The sequence below is a fragment of the Rhagoletis pomonella genome, unplaced genomic scaffold, assembly GCF_013731165.1.
Source record: "Rhagoletis pomonella isolate Grant_MI unplaced genomic scaffold, Rhpom_1.0 Rhpom_scaffold_00003, whole genome shotgun sequence".
NCBI lineage: Eukaryota > Metazoa > Arthropoda > Insecta > Diptera > Tephritidae > Rhagoletis > Rhagoletis pomonella.
In genome coordinates, this window is record NW_023458557.1 from 471,094 (window position 1) to 477,501 (window position 6,408).

A 6,408-nucleotide genomic window follows, 5' to 3' on the forward strand; every position below is an offset into this window, starting at 1 on the left:
AAACCGTTCGTCACCAAACGGGGTTTCAGACAGGACGACTCCCTTTCATATGAATTCTTTAATCTGATGTTGGAGAAGATAATAAAAGCTGCAGAACTGGACCGCTCAGGAACAATTTACTACAAAAGCGTGCAATTGCTGGCTTATACCGATGACATCGACATCATCGGTAACAAAAACCGCGAAGTCTGTTCTGCCTTTTCCAAGTTGGATAAGGAAGCAAAGCGAATGGGTCTAGTGGTAAACGAGGGCAAGACGAAGTATTTCCTGTCGTCAAACCAACAGTCAGCACATTCGCGCTTTGGTACCCACATCACTGTTGACCGTTACAATTTCGAGAAAGTAGAGAATTTCGTTTACTTGGGAACCAGCATTAACACCGATAATAATGTCAGCATGGAAATCCAACGCAATGTTTGAAAACATCGATGTTCCCACAACAAACAGCGATGTTAAAAAACATCGGTTATAAAAACGATACATCGATGTTTTACCGATGTTTTAATTTCTCATCTACTACACGAAATAAAATGTAGCCTAAAATATTTTTTTAACTCGTAAGAACTAGATTCTCATATCCGCTACAAACCTTAACTTTATACAAAACTTTGAAAAACTCAACACATTTTTATCTTAATTTTGAGCTTTTTATCTGAATTTTTAGAAAAAGCTGCTAAAAACGGCCTTGATTTTTAACGAATTGGTTTTGCTGACGGGGTTTGCGCATTTTAGCATATAAAAGTAAATTGTAGAATTAAATGCGAAAGACCTTTGGCAAACAAAATTAAAAAAATCAACGCCAGTTATTATAAATTGCACCTTTTATTAAAAAAAAACGCTAAAGCCGCCAGAGAAAAATCATTAAAAGTCAAAGCGATTTTAGCCGCTTAAAACTACCACATGCTTTATTAGAATTACATACCCAGAATTTTTCAAAAAAATTCAGACTAAAAAGTTTAAAATTTAGAGGAAAATTTGTGGAATTTTTTAAGTTCTGGTTATGGAATGAACAATATTTTTATAAAAAAATAACAAAAAAAAATTAACTTAAAAAACGACCAATATTTAACAAAAATCAGCATGCACTCACGTTTGATGGCCAATGTATGTATGTACATCAGGGATGGGCGTAATCAGGAAAATGAATAATTGAATAAAAAAAAAAGAATAAGTTTTCATTCATTTTTAACATTTTTAAATGACGATTAAATTTATATTCTTCATTCAAGCACTTTCGAATGATGAATAAATTTTCATTCATCATTCAAGTAATTTCAAATAAGAATAAATTTTTATTTTTCATTCAAGTAATTTCAAATAACGAATAAATTTTTGTTCATCATTCAAGTAATTTAGAATGATGAATAAATTTTTATTCGTCATTCAAGTAATTTCAAATAAGAATACATTTTTATTCTTCATTCAAGCACTTTCGAATGATGAACAAATTTTTATTCATCATTCAAGTAATTTAAAATAACGAATAACTTTTTATTCTTCATTCAAGCACTTTCGAATGATGAATAAATTTTTGTTCATCATTCAAGTAATACTGAATAACGCGTAATTACAATGCTTTTATCAACTTGCAATGTTGTGTGTCCAGAAACTTTCAATGTTGTGGATCCAGAAACTTTCAATGTTGTGTGTCCGACACCATAAAACCTTTGCTTTGAAAAGTTCCTATAAAAAAGTATAGTGCATAGGGCGACATCTGTAGTGAATAGGGCGAGGTAGATGACATCTAGATGTTGCCCTATGTACTACGTTTGCTACAGCGGAAATAGACGACACGCCATTTCTTTAAATAAAATTAATTGGTGCTCGTTTGTATGTACATACATATGTAAATGCATGTGTGTGCACCTTTCTATTAATATCGTTGAATTATTTTAATATCTATTGCAAAATTTTATTCAGACAGGACTAAAAAGTAGAAAATAAATAATATAAAAAAACTTTTTAATATACAACGCTTTTATAAATGGACTAAAAAGTAGAAAATAATATTTCTCAGTCCCATAGAATTTGTTTTGATAACTTTTGATTTTGAAATTTTAGCAAAAGTCATTATAAACAATCTATGAAATTGAAAAAGAAAAGCGTGGGGCGCATGTAATACACTTGAATTGATATGAAAAGTAATATATGTATGTATGTATGTGGGTATATGAATAACGACCGCTTAAAATCGATTTCAAAGTTCTACTTTCGCTGTAGAAATTTTAGGTCTACGTTATGTAGTTTGATTATTGTCAATTAAATCGAATGCTTTGTATTGCATGCGCTCCACGTTTTTCATTTTCAATTTTATAGATTGTTTATAATGACTTTTGCTAAAATTTCAAAATCAAAAGTTATCAAAACAAATTCTATGGGACTGAGAAATATTATTTTCTACTTTTTAGTCCATTTATAAAAGCGTTGTATATTACAAATTTTTTTTTATATTATTTTTTTTTCATTTATTCATTCTTTCTTGATCACATTACCAGGTAGACAGTCATGGTAAATGTTCATGTCGTATATACATATTAACTGTGTATGAAATATTAGAAAATATAATATCAAAGTCCGCATATGTATGCATATAAGCATGAACATAAGTATGTACTAATTTAATTATCTATATATGTACATATGTATATAATACGTTAAGGGATTTTTTGTCCAGGTCACCAGATCTGCACCGTTCATTCGATTTTAAAAAATGAGGTGTCAAATGAAATGGCTCGGGCTGTAAAAGTGGTATAAGGTTTTACTTTTTCGAAAAGTTATTTAAAAAAAATTAATTAAAAAAATAAAAAAAATTAGTTAAATAATTAGTACAATATGGGTATCAATCTAAATGGTTTTGAAAAGGTTTTATTGTTTTATTACATACAAGGGGTTGCCACCTGTTTAAAAAAGCAAAATTTAATTTCTATTATTAAAATTAGATAAGTAAAATATTTTCACAGTATGGGTGTTGGGCGAGGGAGGTTTTAGTTTGGAAATATTTTAATGAGGGTTCTCACCTAATTTAAAAATCTGAAGTAATTAAATTATGCAGAAGTTACTTAGGTATGTGAAATATTAAAACATGGGTGTCAAGCAAAAGTGAGTAGAGAGCTTTACTTTGAGCAGCCAGACTATTTTTGAGGTTTTTAAAAAGGTTTAAAAAGGGATAGAGGTCCAAGAACGTTTCAGTATACAGATATTTTCAAGAGGGTTGCCACGTAATTGAAGTGTAATTTAGTTCAACTATACACAAGGTTTAAGGGAATTTTTGGAACTATTTCGATATTTTCGGGGTTCTCGGGAATATATCGAGATTTTTGGGAGTAATTCCGCATTGTTCGGACTTTTTCGGGTTTTGCGTGACTTCCTCGAGATTTTCTCTCGGGGGTTCTCAGGATTTTTGACTATTTCAGGATTTCCGAGAATTCTTCGGGATTTTCTGGACTATTTCGGGTTTTTCGAGGCAACTTCGGTATTCTCAGGGTTATGGGGCCCATATCGGGATCTACCGGACTACTTCGGGATTTTTGGGACCAATTCGGATTTTTTGGTACTATTTCCGGCTTTTCGAGACTATTTCGAGATTTTCGGGGTTCTCGCGGCTATTTCGTGATCTTAGGGATTTTTAGGACTAATTCGGAATTTTTGGCACTATTTCGGGTTTTTCGAAACTACTTCGAGATTTTCAGGATTTTTGGGCCTATTTCGTGATCTTCGAGACTACTTTGGTATTTTTGGGACTATTTCGGGGTTTTCGACACCACTTCGAGATTTTCCGGATTTTTTGAGATTTCGGGATTGCCTGACTACTTTGAGATTTCTTCGGGATTTTCAGGACTATTTCGGGTTTTTCGAGAATATTTGGAGATTTTTCGGGATTCTCGGCCCTAAATCGGGATCTGCGGGACTACTTCGGGAACTACTACTACTACTTCCTAGGGTTTCGTGAACATATCGGGATTTTTGGGACTATATCGGGGTTTTCGAGATTTCGTGAATATATCGGGATCTTCCGGAATACTTCGGGATTTTTGGGAATTTTTGGGACTATTTCGGGTTTTTGAGACTTCTTCGAGATTTTCAGGATTTTGGGATTATTTCGGAATTTTTGGGACAACTTCGATATTTTCGGGGTTCTCGAGAATATGTCGGGATTTTTGGGACAATTTTGGGATTGCTGGACTATTTCGAGATTTCTTCGGGATTTTCCGGATTATTCCGGGTTTTTCGAGACTACTTGGGGATTTTCGGGATTCTCGGCTCTAAATCAAGATCTTCGGGACTAGTTCAGTATTTTTGGGACTTCTTCCGAGATTTTCGGGGTTCTCGGGAATATATCGGGATTCTTAGGACTATTTCGAATTTTCGAGATTACTTCGAGATTTTCGGGATTCGTGAATATATCGGGATCTTAGGGACTACTTCGCAATTTTTGGGCTATTTTGCGAAATTTTGGGACTGCCAGACGTCCTGATTATCCATTGGATTGGTCCTGTTTTCAGACAAATTGTCTCCGAAATTCCGAAACAGTTCCAAAAATCCAGAAGAAATCCCGGTATGGTCCCGAGAACAACGAAAGTCTCGAAAAATCCGAACAGTTCCAAAAACAGTAGAAAAATTCCGAAGTAGTCCCGAAGATACCGATATAAATCCGAGGACGCCGAAAATCTCGAAATAGTCTCGAAAAACCCGGAATAGTCCTGAAAATCTCGAAGTAGTTCAAAAATACGAAAACAAAATCCCAAAAATCCCGATATATTACCGGGAACCCCGAAAATTTCGAAGCAGCTTCGTAAAACCCGAAATAGTTCCAAAAATTCCGAATTGGTCCCAAAAATCCCTAAGATCCCTAAATAGCCCCGAGAACCCCGAAAATCTTGAATTAGTTTCGAAAAACTCGGAATAGTCTCCAGAACTCCGGAAAATCTCCAAGATGCCGAAACTTCCGATAAAGCCCAAAAAATTCTGGAATAGCCCAAAAATCCGGAAGTAGTCCCGCAGATACCGATATAAACCCGAGGAAGCCGAAAATCTTGAAGTAGTCTCGAAAAACCCGGAATAGTCCTGAAAATCCCGAAATAGTTCAAAAATACCAAAATAGCCCCAAAAATCCCGATATATTTTCGAGAACCCCGCAAATCTCGAAGTAGTTTCGAAAAACCCGAAATAGTCCCAAAAATTCCGAATTGGTCCTAAACATCCCTAAGATCCCGAAATAGCCCCGAGAACCCCGAAAATCTCGAAATCGTACCCAAAAATCCGAATTGGTCCCAAAAATCCCCAAGTGGTCCCGTAGATCCCGATATAGGCCCGATAACCCCGAGAATACCGAAGTTGTCTCGAAAAACCCGAAATAGTCCAGAAAATCCCGAAGAATTCTCGGAAATCCCGAGTAGTCCAAAAGTCGCAAAAAACCCGAAATAGCCCCAAAAATCCCGAAGTAGTTGCGTTGCCTAAAAGAATATTATTTAGCAAAAAAGTCACAAATCAAATTGCATTTAAAATAGAGGTAATTAATTTGAATATTTTCAAACAATTGCCAATCCTCGTCAAACGCCTCAAAAATATTCTAAAGATTTCTTAACGCTCTTTAGTTTAGCACCCATATATTGTTATTTCGTTCTTAGACCTCTATCGTCTGACACCTATATATAATATCATTACCCAATGTGCTTTAATTCACCTTAAACTTGATATTTTGAACAGGTGGCAGCCCTAGGGCATGTAGATTATAAATAAACCTTTTTGAAAACTATTTCGGCTGATATCCATCTTTATTAATTTAATTTACCTTAAATTTAACATTTAAAACGGGTGGCAACCCGTTTTAAAAACCACATAAATAGTCTGGATGCTCAAAGCTCTCAACTCACTTTTGCTTGACACCCATGTTTTAATATTTCACATATTTAAGTAACTTCTGCATAATTTAATTACTTTAAATTTTTAAATTAGGTGGCAACCCTTCTTAGAATATTTCCAAACTAAAACCTCCCTAAACCTCTCCCGCCCGACGCCCATATGCTGATGAATATTTCACCTACCTAGTTTCCATAATTGAAATTGAATTTGATTTTTTTACACAGGTGGCAACCCCTTGTATGTAATAAAAAAATAAAACCTTTTCAAATCCATTTAGATTGATACCCCTATTGTACTAATTATTTAATTAATTTTTTTTAATTTTGTAATTAATTTTTTTGAAAGGTGGCAACTCTTTTCGAAAAAGTAAAACCTTATAGCACTTTTACAGCCCGAGTCCTTCCATTTGATACCTCATTTTTTAAAATCGAATGAACGGTGCAGATCTGGTGACCTGGACAAAAAATCCCTTCACGTATTATATACATATGTACATATATAGATAATTAAATAAGTACATACTTATGTTCATGCTTATATGCATAC